General features: G+C 42.2%; 1 long non-coding RNA gene across 1 annotated transcript; it reads right to left on the reverse strand.

The window, feature by feature from the left end:
* Positions 1 to 547: 547 nt before the first annotated feature.
* Positions 548 to 3,653, reverse strand: LOC130550039 (uncharacterized). The gene is made up of 3 exons (XR_008962315.1): positions 2,993 to 3,653; positions 2,053 to 2,427; positions 548 to 1,911 (listed from the first exon to the last, which is right to left on the reverse strand). It is a non-coding gene; the product is annotated as an uncharacterized LOC130550039 (long non-coding RNA).
* Between the last annotated feature and the right edge of the window lie 13,430 nt (positions 3,654 to 17,083).

Below are 17,083 nucleotides of genomic sequence, written 5' to 3' on the forward strand. Positions count from 1 at the left end.
TCTGTATGAAGACGCGTGTCTGCGCAGCTCGCATTGTAAAGAAGACGCGCCTCACTTTATAACTCTTTTATAGAATATAACATCAGAATAAGAATACAATCGCCTCACAACTGTGAAGCTCGCGCTGTGTAAAGAAGCTGTTTCTGTGCACAGCTCGTGCCAGACGCGCCTCACTTTATAACGCCTAAAAGAACATGAAAATGTGACAACAATGTGGTTCAGACTTTTACTATGAGAACCCCACGATGTATAAAAAGCTGAACACACACACCACAATGTATAAAAACCTGAACGTGCGCATACACACGTACACACACACAATATGTGTACACTTAAACTACCATGTCTCATACACGTTTTTAATAAAAGGTAATTATTGTATTAATATAAGCTTTTTAACTGATAATAAAATTTTATTTCTGAAACGAAAATATTTTTTTTGTAATTAATTTTGAGATTAACAAAATTTGAATCGTTTTTATATCACGTTTTTATTAATAAATATACATTTCTACTTCAATTTGAGGCAGTAATAATTGCTCAATAGGCCCCTATACTATTTATTCAAACATATATTAAATAATGAAGACTTATTGAGGCAAAATACAAAAATTGAATATTCAGCTAAATCTAATGAGATACAGACATCCGTGCTAAAATAAAACATAGAGACGTTATAGAAATTCTACTGGATTTAATGGTTACAATGAGAATTTTATTGATTGTGATGGAAATTATAATGGTCTTTGTGGGTCTCTATTAGAGATGGAACAATTATCGGTTTAATGGTTAACCACATTGGAAATTTCCAAAAGTTAATATTACCATGTCATTTTTAAATGATTAAACCATACCAGATTACATTTTGAAACCAGATCCATGTGGAAAGTCATTGGCCCGGTCAGAAACAAATACACCACCCTTAAGACCACCACACCGAAGGGGCCACTAAAGGACAACCTACCTCACTTGACAAGATGGTGACAGTTTGTTGTGCTCTTTGTAATATTTGGCTATCCGCTGTCCCCACACAATAGACAGACAGTACTTGCTTACCACAATGTAACATGGATGAATGTTCCATCTTACAGTAATAATTTATTAGTCATATTTATGACTTTTTCATGTTTGATTCCTATGATTTGTTTAAATACTACTCTGAACTACAATGCAGAACCAATTATTATATATACAGTTGTTTTCTGTGCAATCTATGTTATTTTAATATGTATGTTTCAGTGTTGTCAGTTGAATTTGTACACAAATACATAACCATAAGGATAAAAAATGTAGGTTCTAAGTACTCTGAATTTATTTCTGAATTTTGTTTATTTTTTCATTTTCTGAATATGTACTACAGACAAAGTTAATGCTTCATTTTACTTAAACATCATCTTTAACATACAGTACATGTATAAGAGACATTTGGCAGATTTGTCATCTCAGTAAAATGGGTCACAAAGTAAGTTGCAAACACAGTAAGAAATTAGTTTTGACAGCTATTGTTTGACATGTGACATTGTTTTTTTTGTATCATCAAACGGGATGCGCTGTATAAATAGTTCTTGACAATCACAGTATGTTACCTCTGCTACACACATTTGGGCTTGCACTTGATGCATGTAACTGTGATTAAGCTTTAGGCTCATTACACCTTCCTCAGTGACAGAACCTTGAGTCTTCCTCAGACAGAACCTTGACTCTTTTACACATTCATGTAGGGTGCGGTCTTTTGCACTGAAAGGACACTTCATCTATAACACCATCACCACACCATCTGGTGATCCACCGATCCATGGCACCTCTGGGTTACTTATAAGTCCAGATGCTGCAACGTGGAGGTCTGCTTGGAGGTCCTGCATCGCCCTCAGGTACGATTCTCTGGCAGTGTCCTCATTTTTTAGACCCCATCTGATTAAAACAACCCAAAAGATAGACATTTTATTTTAAATATTTTGGAGTACAATTCCTAGTTTTAAATCATTCCTATACTTATATTAGGCATATTAAAAGTAATTTAACTATTAAAATAGCTATAATTATCACAAATACCTGCTGTGGTGTGAGATGCAGCTTCTCAAAGGTCTCGGCACCCTCCTCCAGCAGTGTGGGCAAATCCATTTCAAGCCTGGGGCTTGCATAAAGAGTGGTCAGAGGTGTTGGCAGATCCAGTAGTACAGTCTTGGGCATGTATCTGATGGAATGGCCTTCGATGACTGACAGGATTGCACTTTTATTTGGGCTCTGCTTCTTGGCCTTCACTTTGGAGCTGTTTACAACAGAACGTAAACTCATCAGCAGATGTGCAGTTTTATGTGCTGCAAATTGTCTAGAGTTGCAACAATGTGCCATCGCCACTGTCCGTTCCTCCAGCACCACTATCCATGGACATGTTGCTTTTGTGTTCAGAGCCTAGGAATGATTGACCTGTTAAGTGAAAAATGTAATATCTTGAATAATTGCTTTGTCTTGTTAAACGTAATAGCTAATGAGCCTGTTCAAATATCTAACGATATGACAATTTAACTTGTGGGCTTTTCTGTTGTTTTGATCATTAGAAAAGGCAAATGGCCATCATCAGCTGAGTTTGCATTCAATTGTAGATTATAAGAAAGTGAATTAACACGTTATTTGTATAGAATATATGGTTGAAGGAAACATGTTAATTTGCATTTAAATTCGCGTTTGTTGCAATTTCTTAACTCTATTATCCAAAACTGATCTCGCACACCCCTCAGAAAATGTGCTGTTGCGCCCCTGGTTGAATATAAACCCAATCGATATGAAACGTCACACACCTGGTTCAAAAACAATTAAACACAACTAACATTAAGTCTAACGTTAGCTGGCTTCGATCTAGACTAGAGTAACAGTTACTAATGTTAGCTTCCCGGCATGTTAGCCCTTTAACTGATAACTTGCTCACGCTAGCTAGTATGACAACAATAACACCCAAAATAACACGTTTAATAATCGTTGTTTATTCACTTACCTGTCCTGTTTTCACAAATAGATGTTTTGTCTCCAGATACCACATATTGGTGTTGTTCACACACCCTGCAACGACGTGTTGTGATGCATGCTTTCTCTCTCCGCTGTATGGCGATAGCGATAGATTATGTGCGAAATATTAATGTCCAGAAAAGTTTAGCAGACGCGTCGCAGATTGTAAGGGACAAAACACAATTGGAGGTAGCCTAATAAATAAGGATCACAACTAATAATATATGTTTTTCCCAAATATCGAGTTATTTTAGTCTCGTTTAGATGTGTTGTTAACTGCCATGTCGGACACAAATATGGCGACAATCATGGCGGAAGTGCTGCTTCGATACCCTAGGATACGTTGCATTAGTATGTTAACTCTGATTGGATGACTGAGGGGGGTACTCATGTTTATGCAATAATGTGTTTGAATCAAGATATCTCCAAACCCATTCTTACTAGTTCCTTTTAAGGCGGAAGATATCTTCAAATGAATAGGTACTAGTAGTTATTCTGTTTTTGATATCAGTTACTCATTTCTGACTAGTACGTATTACAATAATGACTAGTATCTTTTTAATACTACTAGTACGTATTCAGTAAATGCTAGTACTTATTATTAAATACTGGATTTGTATTCAATGTATACTAGTACCTATTTAATAGGCACTAGTAGTAATTAATTAAGTACTAGTACTTATATATTAGACACTGGTGTCTTTTACGGTTGTTACTAGTAACATTTCTTATCTTACTGGTCACAATTGTTTTTTTACCTGTCATATGTAATGACTTGTCAGAATGGCCATTGTAGAGATCAATCGCAAATCTTACTAGTAAAATAAAATATCTTACTAGTCACTATTGAAAAAGGTACTAGTATCTTGTGAATAGCTACTAGTATAAGTCTAATAAGTACTAGTAGCTGGTAAACACGTATACGTTTCTCATAAATAAGTACTAGTATCTAATGAATAAGTACTAGTATAAATATGATAAATACTAGTATATATTTAATAGGTACTAGTATCCAATGAATAAGTGCTAGTATCTAAAAAATAAGCATTGGTATCTGTTTGGCAGGCTCTAGTATCTTGAAAATAAGTACTAGTACCTAATAAATAAGTATCAGTACCTTATGGATAAATGCTAGTACCTAATAAGTAGGTACTGGTGACTATAGGAAGACACACTAGTCAGAACTGAATAGTTGATATCTAAATCACAGATCTCCATAGAAGTCAATGGCAAAAATCTGAAATGTGTTACTAGTAACAATGGAATAATTACTAGTCACTGATGTAATAAGTACTAGTATCAAATAAATAAGGACTAGTATCTATTTAATAAGTACTAGTATCTAATGATTAGATACTAGTATCTAATGAATAAGTACTAGTATCTAATGATTAAGTACTAGTATCTATTGAATAAGTACTAGTATCTAATAAATAAGCACTAGTATCTAATTTTACGTACTAGTATCTAATGAATAAGTACTAGTATCTAATGATTAAGTACTAGTATCTAATGAATAAGTACTAGTATCTAATAAATAAGCACTAGTATCTAATTTTTAGGTACTAGTGAATAAGTATCTAATGGAATAGTTACTAGTAACTAAACAATAAGTACTAGTAGCCTAAAAATAGATACTAGTAAATGTCAAGGATTAAATGACAAAATAGTTATAATGACTGACGACCAAAACATCTGTCAAACAAAGAGCGCTGTGCGCTTGGTAGGAGAGGGCCAGTTCAAGGGTAGAAAGGTTGTTTGACTCCGCTGCGCAGATCGATGGGCACATAAAGACATGTTTGTTTGTTTGTTTTATTTATTTCTATAGCACATTTCAAAACAACCACCGGTTGACCAAAGTGCTGTACATTCAGAAATAAAACAATTAAGTAAAATAAACAGATCCTTAAAAAAGGAATTATAAAATATACAACTCTCTTTACACAAATATTACAAATATAAATCCTAAAACAAGAGCATATAAAATTATAACAAATGAATAACTCTCTTTACACAAACCTTTACCACTAAGATAAAAGCAAAGCATCACAAATTTAGGAAGTTGCCATTTGATCCAGAAAAAGTGCCTTCAGCAAGGATTTAAAATTAGACAAAGACGATGCTGCCCGAATCATACTCTGGAGATTGTTCCATAACATAGGGCCGGCGATGGCAAACGCCCGGTCACCCCGGAATTTAAGTCTAGACCTTGGGACCGACAACATTTTTAAGTTTTCAGACCTAAGCGATCGCATAATATAATTACGTCAGTACAGTGCTAACGATTCGTACTGTACACACTAGTACAGAAATTTGGTCACATTTAAATGCATGAAAGGTCGTTAACCAAAAAAAACAGCCACGAAGAGAGGGGCACACTTTGTATATAGTAATCCCAGATCAGGGTTTTTCCTGCATACAGAAATTGGAGGCGGCTGCATCAATCAAATTTCATGCCGCCTTAGACTCTCGTCAAAAATATGTCGAGTACTGATGGGTCGTTCTTGAACGATTCGTTCATTTTGAACGAATCTTTAATGTGACTCAGGAAGAACGAGTCGTCTCGGGGAGTGATTCGTCCAATCGCGCATGCGCATTGCGCAACATTCTATGGGTCCTGTGACAAAAGAACGGCCCTGTTCCAAATGGCGCACTCCGGTCTTGAGGACCTCCTCTGAGTCCACACTTGGTGACGTCCGGAAGTGCAGACCTATAGGGCACTAGGTACGAGTCCATAAGGGTACATGGGAGTGCATTTTGGGACCGACTTGAGGTCATCACACCGGAAAAAGCAAGCGGTGCTTTCTAATCACTCTCGCGGTACTTTGTTGTCATTCGCTGATCAGTCTGCGCAGCGCCGCATGAAGTCGACCACTTGTTGTCCTACTGTTGTTATTTGGGACTGGGTTTTTATTGTTCTGTATTTCATATGTTTGTATTTCATATGTTGATATGCCACCCGAGCATTATGCAATAGATACTTATGTTTGTAATGCATTCATTTGTCATGAATGTATATTTATTAATTTGTTTACTCTATACTTAATGTGCATAATGTGTTCTTAATATGCATATATGTTGTTATTTAATATTTCTCTATAATACAGAAGCTGTGTTGTTCAGCTTTACAGAGCCCAGAGACAATATAAATCTACAACAAAACATGGCTTATTACCTTAAGTAAGAAAATGCACTGCATTAAAAGTTTTTATTCTTGAATAGCTGGCTTAATAGAAAATAAATAAGCAATAATATGAATAAGTAACTAATTAATACTGTACATTAATTTAGAATTTTATCAAAACATATATTTAAAAATGTATCCGTCATGTTTACGTATATATGTCTGACATCCACGACACTCCTCCCATCTGTTGTGTGAGTGGGCGTTCGCAAGGATTCCTGGGTAGGGAACTTCAGTGGAGTCTCACTCAATGCGGCTTCGCCGAAGACCGCATCGAGGGCACAAAGGAGGCGCTTGCGAGCAGACTTCTGAGCGCTAAAAAGACAAATGGGACACCCTACAGACTCGTAGACTTGGCAAGAACGCGCAATTTAAGTCCACAAGACTGCAAGTGCGCCATTTGGGACAGGGCCAACGAACAACTCGAACCCGAAGACTCGAGAGGTGAACTAATCAATTCTCTTTCCGGCTCTGACTGCATTGGTTTAGCTTACGACGCTGTCACGTGATGAACGAAGGAGTCAAACCCGAAGACTCGAGAGGTGAACTAATCAATTCTCTTTCCGGCTCTGACTGCATTGGTTTAGCTTACGAAGCTGTCACGTGATGAACGAACGACTCAAACCCGAAGACTCGAGAGGTGAACTAATCAATTCTCTTACTGGCTCTGACTGCATTGGTTTAGCTTACGAAGCTGTCACGTGATGAACGAACGACTCAAACCCGAAGACTCGAGAGGTGAACTAATCAATTCTCTTTCCGGCTCTGACTGCATTGGTAAAGCGTACGGGGCTGTCACGTGATGAACGAACGACTCAAACCCGAAGACTCGGGAGATGAACTAATCAATTCTCTTTCCGGCTCTGACTGCATTGGTTTAGCTTACGAAGCTGTCACGTCGTGAACGAAGGAGTCAAACCCGAGGACTTGTCAGATAAGAGGTGTGGTGAGCTAATCATAGACTAAAGACCCAGGTAAACAATGAATTAATCTTTTCTGTTTCTTATAGCATTATAGTTTTGTATTGTTTGTAATGTGATCAACGTTTGCATAAGTAGTAGATGTGTTAGGAAAGTAACATGTAACATTTTAATTATATTTTGCTAAAATGAACGAAATGAACGATATGACTCGAAAAAAGATTCGTTCATTTTGCTGAACGAGACTCAAAGGTCCGAGTCAGTAAAATGATCCGAACTTCCCATCAGCCATCACTAATGTCAAGTGTTTTCACAAAGAATACTGCGTGCATTATTAAACAGATTGTCATTTGTAACTGCAGTTACAAAACAATGGAGGCGCTGTTTCGTTACCAGCGTGAGACGCTGTAGAGTTCAGTAAAAGTGCTATATTAGGAGCTGTATTAGCTGTGTTTCACGGCTGTTCGGGAGTTTTACGTTCAATTTACATTTTCTTGAATTTCTTGAAAAGATTTCCTAATTTAACTTGCTGTACATCATTATTATGTTTTTCGCTGTGACGTTGGCTCATTGAATCAGCGTTATTCTGTACACGGCGAGTTCGCCAGTATGAACGCACATTGCGATCAGAACGACTCGCAAACAAATGACTCCTTTGAACCAATTCGTTTAAACAGAATGTAAGAGATCAGTGAATCGTTCAAAGCTCAGTGAACTACAAGAGAACGTAGGGTGTGAATGAGCTTTGCTCATTTAGTTAGACTGGTTACTTATGGGCTAAAAAGTCTTATAAAAAAGGCTTATATTAAACTTTTCTGTTTGATTGAATAAATTTAATGCGTTATATAACTTATTAGTTTTCATTTCATCAAATTTTTTTAGATCTTTAATACAAGTCTTTTGTTAAGTCACTTATCCCATGTTTTTCATTTGGGAATTCATTATTATATATTTTTTAATTAGTTAGTATCTGTGTTTATTAAGCTTAGTTTTCCCCTGTCACTTTGACTGGGGGTGAAAAGTTGTTTGCTTTGAGGAGGAAGAAAAATAAGGGTTTCAGTAAAGTAAAATGGTGTATAGTTGGGGCCCCCATACATGGATTTGCCTAGGGCCCCCAAATCACTAAATCCGCCCCTGGTAAAAATTGAAGCTGTAGGACTCCACAGGCCATCACAGATCACACATTTAAATTTCTTGCCTGTGTGATGTACAAATGTGTTTTAATTACCGTGTTATCATTGTTATTCCCGTGTTCTTTTCAATGATATTGAGATTCAACTAGACCTGTTTATTTCTGTTATGCAATAAATGTATTAATATATATATATATATATGTCTAAGCTATGTTTTTATTTTATGTTGAAAGATTAAAAGACAAACGTGCTTTGTCGTCTGAAAATTGCTCACTAGGTTTATTTCTTGTGATTGTAGTAGGGACATGTTTGATTACTACGTGACATAAATTAGGAACCTATATCATGTATTTTCTAGCTGGGATTACCATGTATCACGTGATCGCCCCCTCTCATATTTCATATGCCCCCTCTTCAGCGCTCCGCTAGCGCCGGCTCTGTTTATCAGTTAGCCCTCGTGATCAGGGACGGGGTTCCCGTCGGTTGAGATCGTGATGTCGTTCCCATCCCATAGCTCATCTGAAATCATGATAATTGCGGGGATCCGCCTTGTTTACAATCGCATTCCATTTGATATCTTATTATGTGCACTGTTTAGACAGATATGTTCACACAGTGCAAGCTGTTTAAACAAAGACATCCACTCCACTTATAATAAAAACTAGTAAGTAATTTAGCACTGTTATAGTTGTCTACCCTGGCTGCATTTTAGGCAAAAGCAGCATTTTAACTACGAGCAAATATACGTGACCTTGCATGTGAAACCTGATGTCTCATGCAGTTTTTAATTAATGAGAATCAAAGTTTGATTTAATCCATTAATTCACTATGATTTCAATCTGTGATATGCCCTTAGTTAATATTAAAGACAACAGAATATATCAACAATGAAGTTATATTTTCAGAATGTTCTTATTAGGGATTATTTCAATGGTAAATCACTAAAAAATGACTTCAGCTCGGTTTTCAGAGACAGTATCACATATTAAAAGTAGAGTACAAAAACTGTTAACTCATATTTTTTGTCCCATTTCTGTTTTTTTTTTTCAGATCCTGAATTGCTGTTTTATACCATGTGAGTGATTTGAATTTTGAAATATAACGTTTCCCTACATATATCAAATAAGACAGGAAAAGCATCCTATAGGGATACAGAAGCTTTATTCAACAATAATCAAGCACTGAACTCAAAAATATTAAAGGACTGTAACCTGGCCAGAGTATGCACACAATTAACACAAACACTGCAAAAAGGAGGCCAAGGATTACTAGTGTCAAGTAAGCTACACTATATTTACAAAAGTATTAGGACAAGTCTTTCTATTGAACAGGTTTGACTACTTCAGTAATTTTTTTTATCTTAATGGTCATTTTAAGATTTTATCAAATCTTAAAGTTACAGTATATAATGATATTCTAGGCGATAGTGTGCTTCTAATTTCTTAGCAACCGCTTGGACAGGGCCCTTTTCTATTTCAGCATAACAATGCCTCTGTGTCCAGACAAGTGTATAAGGCAAAGTAAAATAAATAAATAAATGATTGATTCAGTCAGTGCGAAAGAACTTGTCTGGACTGCATTAAGCCAAGTCCTGATCCCAGCCAGGCCGGGATTAAGAACTCCGAGGCCCCTGGGCACAAGTGTTTTATGGACCCCCCATATACACACATGCGCACAATAAAGTTTTAAATTAGCCTAGGGTACTATGTGTATGAAACACCTCTATGTTTCAGGATTACATTGACAAGTTACAAACGATCACAACCTGAAGGACAATATCAACACCTGTACACATCCTCCATCATACAGGATTTACACCACATGATTGCAACAATGCTTTTCTGGACCAGCAACAACAATATTAAGACCTTTCCCTGCATACTGTAACTAACTGGCATATTCAAGCACACACTACCACACCTCAACCTTTTAATTCAGTTCTATCAGATTCTTCCATAATTCAACACAAACATGCCAGATTCACAAAACTGTTCTTAAGAGAAAATATAAGAACTTTCTTCAGATAAATTACAGAAAGTTCTTAAAAATATTCTTAAATGTAATTCTAAAATATTTCCATCTTCATTTTTTCAAAGACTAAACGGACAGGGCAGTCTTTGTCAATGATTATACTACAAGAGTAATTTGTCCATTTGTTAAACTTTATTTGTGTAACAAGCACCTCACCACTCACGTTATTATGTAAGCATGTAATGTGTTACAGTAAACGACATTAACAAGTATTACAAGTATACTTCTTTAGCATATATATATATTATGACATCATCATAAACATTTTGCAATGTATGTAAAAGCACTGTGGATTATCTAATAATGAAGGCTAAATATTGGTAAAGTAAGGAAGTTACTGATACTTATAAAATAATTCACAATTGGCAAGGAAACACCACCAAATAAATGTAAAAAAAACCTCTTATCTTTTAAGATTTAAGACAGCCGCGAATGTAATGTCACAGACCAGAACTATTTAATTCTAATCTAATTATTATTGTTTTAGATAAAGGCGGCAGAGACCATTCAGGAGGCAAACAGTGCCACAAGTGAGGCAGAGGACAGCCTGAGTATCATGGGAGCACTTCGACTGGTAAAATCCCTGCATGAAAGAGATGCTTTGGTCCAGTCTGCCTTGGAATTCTATACTAATGGACGTACATACACTGCATTGACATAGTAAGTGATTGCTCGCAAATCATGTAATACAGGCAAGGCCGGACTTACCATTGGCCTTGACTGGGCTCCAGCCCAGGGGCCCCGCCTATCAGGGGGCACCGCCTGCTCTCGTTCATTTGATTTGTTTAGTTATATGCCAGTCATTTTATTTTTCATTTAAACTTTGTTCATTGGTCTAGCACGATTCAATAGCACGGCCTTATGTAAGGAATGATGTCGTTTAATTGGCTAAAATTTCCGTCAGTCATGTTGGTGTTTCCTGATTGGTTATTTGTGGATTCTATCTGTCACATTTAGCGCAGTTATAACCTTTCTGCTCATAAGACACTTCGCATTGCCGCGCTAAAAAGAAAACAAAAAAAACTGAGAGACAACATCGTGAAAGAACAGCACTTAGTAAAATGGAAATAATGATTCATTACACCTATTGCACCACACCTTCATCTTTAGGCAGAGAATCCAGAGCATACCTGTTAACACTCACGTTTTCCACACCCATCTCCCGCCACCCTCCCGCTGTGTTATTTCTCCTGTGAAACTCCTGTATTTCAGTTATTTCTCCTTTGAAACTCCCGGACCGACGGGAACCAGAACGCATTCAAGGGGTGGCTCTGTGGCTTAAGCCACTGCCTATTTGCCCTCACAGGCTGGCGCCCTTTGGTAGGCGAAATAGAACTGTAGCAGAAGTGGAGTAACGTTGAGAGAAGATTCACATCCCCGCAAAAAACTTTCTCTTATTACACCGCTAAAGGTCTGCATATTCCACTCCGCGTTTTCCATTTGACACTCGCTCCTCACAGTCTGTGTCCGCTCACTGAAGACGACAGATCGGTTCATCGACAGGTAGATGCAGTAGAGTCTACTAGCTTTTGTTGTTGTTACACTTTCTTTGCTTTTACAAAAAACGTGTTATGAAAAGTGTTGTGTTCTGCAGACAACTCTGAATGAAAACTGGTAATATAGAGTTTATTTCTAATATTTCCCGTTCTGTGACCATAAGAAGGAAATTACAAGTTACATTTACAGTTAACTAGACCTTACAAAACTATGGACCCATCTCATTATTATGAAACTATTTAAGCCATAATAAGACGTTTCATCTCATTATTATGAATACAATTTTAAAGTACATTTCAAAGCTTGTTTCAAAAAAATTGTTAACAAGCATTAGATTACATGTCTGCATTTGTTAATCTTTATTTTCAGTATTTACTAATATTTTTTAAAACATTGAACTTGCACCACGAACTAACATGAACAATTGTATTTGGCATTAACTAACAACAAACAAGATTAGTAAATGTTGACAACTGTATTGCTCATTGTTGGTTTCATGTTAATGCAGGGGTTCACACATTTTAGATCCAAGACGTATAATCTCTCAAGATCCTCCAGAAATATAGGGAGAACACACACATTTGATCCTTTTTAGTAGTTTTCTTATTATGAATTAATAAGTCTAATTGTAATTTTAAAGTACATAATGGAAGGGCTTTATGATTATGTCAAAAAACTATATTAGTCCCCTTGATATTGTAATGTTGGTTATTAATGTTGATTGGATTTTAAAATAAAATGAAGAATGTGAGCACAAGTAATTTAGGAATTTTATATTTAAATCAAAATAACATACAAAACAACCACAGTAAAATGTTGAATAATTTCCACAATTGTTTTGAGTGAAAAACACAAACTATATTTACAAAACACATCAACTGCAAGTAACAGTAAATAACTAATCAACAAATGTTCTTCTCCTTCTTTCCTTTTAATGGCGGGTCGCAACCAACATGTTTAGGTGTATATCGCCACCTACAGTACCGGGGTGTGTAACATCTGGGTTCCCTTTCTGTCGGTCTCTCGACGTTGTGTCGAACCGACAGATGGGGTTCGTCCCTGAGAACCAATCGTTTCCGACTGCTTAGAAAAGGCCAATGAAAATTGGCAAATGAAATTTGCATGCCGGACTCCGCCCCGGACATCCGGGTATAAAAGGGAGATGGCGTGCATCATTCATTCACCTTTTGTTCTTCGGAGCCTTCGGTTATGAAGATCTTCTCTTGCTGCTTAGCAAAGACTCTCTACATTGCCGGTTCTACGACGTGGTGCAGCGGACTGTCCCTTCCTGCAGCGACTTCCCCTGGGCGTCTCGGCGGTTCCAGAGGTGTTCGAGCTGCAGACGGTGCCTCACGTCTGGTCTGCATTCACAAAAAGAGTTAAATTCTCCAGCGTGGCATGTCCCGCTGTTCTCTTGGGTGCGGTGTCCTCATCGAGGATGGGGACAAACACGATGTCTGTGTCAGGTGTTTGGGGGTCCAACACGCTGAGGCAACCTTCGTGGACTCATCTTGCCCGCACTGCGGGCAGATGGTCATAGAGACGTTGCGGTCACGGGTGGCTGTTTTCTCCGGAAAATTAGCCACCACCTCGCATGCTTCCCGGGCTGTGACTAGGATGGCTAAGGCCATTCCGTCCGCCAAGGCGAGCGGCGAGGGTGATATGGGGATTTCTGCGAGCACTTATCCGTCAGCCAAGTGCTCGCGGACCGCTCGCACCCCGTCTCGCTCGCCTAGCTGGCGGTGCCACACCGTCAGCGTCCTCCTTCACGCAGTCAGACACGATGCGTGATGAGATGTCCATCGCAGCATCGGAGGGTGATTTGCTGGCATCCGATCCCGACGACTTTCTGCAGCTCAGGAGGAGGCGGATGTCGAGATGTCGGCCATGCTTTCCCGGGCCGCCGTGTGAATTGGGTTAGAGTGTACTCCGGTGCCGGATACGTGGTTCTTGGGCTCTGAGCGCGACTCCAAGCCGCGCCCAACCCCGGTTCCATTTTTCCCGGAAGTGCATGAGGAACTGGCGAAGACGTGGAACGCCCCCTTTTCGGCGCGTACACGTCAAACTGGTTCCGTCGCTCTCTCTTCCCTCGATGGTGGGGCGGCTAGGGGTTACGTCGACGTGCCCCAGGTGGAACGTGCAGTCGCGGTGCACCTGTGCCCGCAGGCGGCGTCCACCTGGAGAGGTCGACCGAAACTCCCGTCCAAAGCGTGTAGGACTTCGGCATCGCTGGTGTCGAAGGCCTACACTGCCGTGGGCCAAGCTGCCTCCTCTCCCCACGGGGGCCTAGCGCCCACTTTTTCACGAAAAGAGTTTCCTATCTCCCTGGGTGTTCTTCACAGCCGCTCTCACCCTCTGTCAGACGGTGTTCGGCCACTCGACGTTGCGTCTTGGCGAGGCGCAACATCGAATGTATTTTGCAGTCCTCAGCACTCTCAAATCGACGGTGCTGGGGTCTGCATCGCCAGGCAGGCAAGCCAGCAGAGCCAGTCTTCTTCCCGGGGGCCCGCCCCCGGCGAGAGACCCGCACTGCCAGCCATCGAACCACTTCCCGGGGGGTCGATGAAGCAGATCGTTCCCTTAGTCCCCCTGTCACGGTCCCTGGGAGCTTGGCTCGAGCTTCCCACACCGTCACGGTGGCTAAGAATGACGATCCGTCTCGGCTACGCGATCCAGTTCGCCAGAAACCCGCCCAAGTTTCGGGGCATCCTCGTCACCTCGGTCAGAGGCCGGGATGCTCCCGTACTACGGAGCGAGGTCGCCACCCTTCTGGCGAAGGGTGCGATCTAGTCCGTCCCCTTAGCTGAGATGTCCAAGGGGTTTTACAGCCCTTACTTCATCGTCCCCAAAAAAGGCGCGGGGGGGGTGCGCCCCATCCTAGATCTGCGTATCCTGAACAGACACCTGCACAAGCTGCCGTTCAGGATGCTCGCGCAGAAGCGCATCCTGGCATCCGTCAGATGTCAGGATTGGTTCATGGCAATCGACCTGAAGGACGCTTACTTCCATGTCTCGATTCTCCCTCGTCATCGCCCGTTCCTACGGTTCGCTTTCGAGGGTCGGGCATATCAGTACAGAGTCCTCCCCTTCGGTCTGTCTCTGTCTCCACGAGTCTTTACGAAGATCGCGGAGGCCGCCCTCTCTCCCCTCAGGGGGAGAGGTGTGCGGGTACTCAACTATCTCGACGACTGGCTTATCTTGGCTCACTCGCGAGATCTGTTGTGTGCACACAGGGACCTGGTGCTCCGGCACCTAGATCGATTGGGACTACAGGTCAACCGAGAGAAGAGCATGCTCTCCCCTGTGCAGAGCATCCTCTATCTTGGTATGGAACTCAACTCTGTCACCATGACAGCGCGACTGTCCGCAGTACGCGCCCAGTCGGTGTTGAACTGCCTGGATCATTTCACGCAGTCGGCGGTTCCCCTGAAACTATTTCAGAGGCTCCTGGGACACATGGCATCCTCGGCGGCGGTGATACCCCTCGGGTTGATGCACATGAGGCCGCTTCAACACTGGCTCCTGAGTCGAGTTCCTTGGAGAGCGTGGCACACCGGCAGCAGGCAGATGGTGATTACGCCTCGCTGCCGACGCACCCTAACCCCGTGGTCTTCCATGGCCTTCCTTCGGGCAGGGGTACCCCTAGGGCAGGTTACGAGGCATGTCGTGGTGACAACAGACGCCTCCCTGCAGGGTTGGGGTGCAGTGTGCAACGGGCACGCAGTGTCGGGGCTTTGGACGGGCCCCCGCCTGCGCTGGCATATCAATTGCCTAGAGTTGTGGGCTGTGCTACTTGCACTGAAGAGGCTGCAGCCTCTCGTGCAGGGCAAGCACGTGCTGGTCCGGTCGGACAGCACTACTGCAGTAGCGTATATCAATCGTCAGGGTGGCGTTCGCTCACTGCAGTTAACACGACTTGCCCGACGCCTCCTCCGGTGGAGTCAGCAGGTGATCCGCTCCCTGCGTGCCACGTATATCCCAGGCGACCTGAACCAGACAGCCGACGCGCTCTCTCGTCAGTCGACACCTCGCGGAGAGTGGCGACTCCACCCCCGCGCAGTCCAGCTCATTTGGGTGCAGTTCGGGCAGGCCCAGGTGGACCTGTTTGCCTCCCTCGAAACCACCCATTGCCCGCTTTGGTACTCTCTGACCGAGGGACCCCTCGGCACGGATGCCCTAGCGCACAGCTGGCCGCGGGACAAGCGGAAGTACGCCTTCCCCCCAGTGAGCCTCATTGCACAGACCCTGTGCAAGGTCAGGGAAGAGGAGCATCAAGTGTTACTCGTTGCGCCACACTGGCCCAACCGGACTTGGTTCTCGGAGCTAATGCTCTTGACGACAGCTCCCCCCTGGCCGATTCCCCTGACGAAGGACCTGCTTTCCCAGGGGAAGGGCACGTTATGGCATCCCAGGCCAGACCTCTGGAACCTCCATGTCTGGCCCCTGGACGGGACGAGGAGATCCTGAGTGGTCTGCCCCCAGCGGTGGTAGCTACCATTTCTCAGGCTAGGGCACCTGCCACTAGGCGACTGTACGCCTACAAGTGGCGCCTCTTCTCGACCTGGTGTGCTTCTCGAGGAGAAGACCCACGGAGTTGTGCGATCGGGTCCGTGCTGTCCTTCCTACAAGAGAGACTCGAGACTAACCTCTCCCCCTCCACACTGAAAGTGTATGTAGCCGCCATTGCTGCTCATCACAATTCAGTTGCTGGAAAGTCTCTAGGGCAGCACGACCTGGTCATTAGATTCCTAAGGGGTGCGAGGAGGCGTAACCCGCCTCGTCCGCACTCCATACCCTCTTGGGACCTGGATGTAGCCCTGACAGGTCTCACCAGGCCCCCCTTCGAGCCCCTAGGGGATGCCTCTCTTCCTCATCTTACGATGAAGACGGTTCTCCTTTTGGCACTCGCCTCCATCAAGAGGGTAGGGGATCTACAGGCTTTCTCCGTGTCCCCTGACTGCCTGGAATTCGGACCCAGGGATTCTCACATTATCCTGAGACCTCGGCCCGGCTACGTGCCCAAGGTTCTCACCGCTCCTTTTCGGGACCAGGTGGTGAATTTACAGGCGCTCTCCACTGGGGAGAAAGACCCAACCACGTCCGTGTTGTGTCCAGTACGCGCGCTGCGCCTCTACTTAGACCGCACACAGAGTTTCAGGATCTCGGATCAGCTCTTTGTCTGTTTCGGAGGTCAGCAACAGGGGAGAGCTGTCTCCAAGCAGAGGTTGGCCCACTGGATTGTGGACGCTGTCAAGGCAGCTTACCAATCCTTAAATATCCTGTGCCCTCTAGGAGTGAGGGCCCACTCCACCCGG

The sequence above is a fragment of the Triplophysa rosa genome, unplaced genomic scaffold (assembly GCF_024868665.1).
Source record: "Triplophysa rosa unplaced genomic scaffold, Trosa_1v2 scaffold223_ERROPOS78530, whole genome shotgun sequence".
In the NCBI taxonomy this organism is placed as follows: Eukaryota; Metazoa; Chordata; class Actinopteri; order Cypriniformes; family Nemacheilidae; genus Triplophysa; species Triplophysa rosa.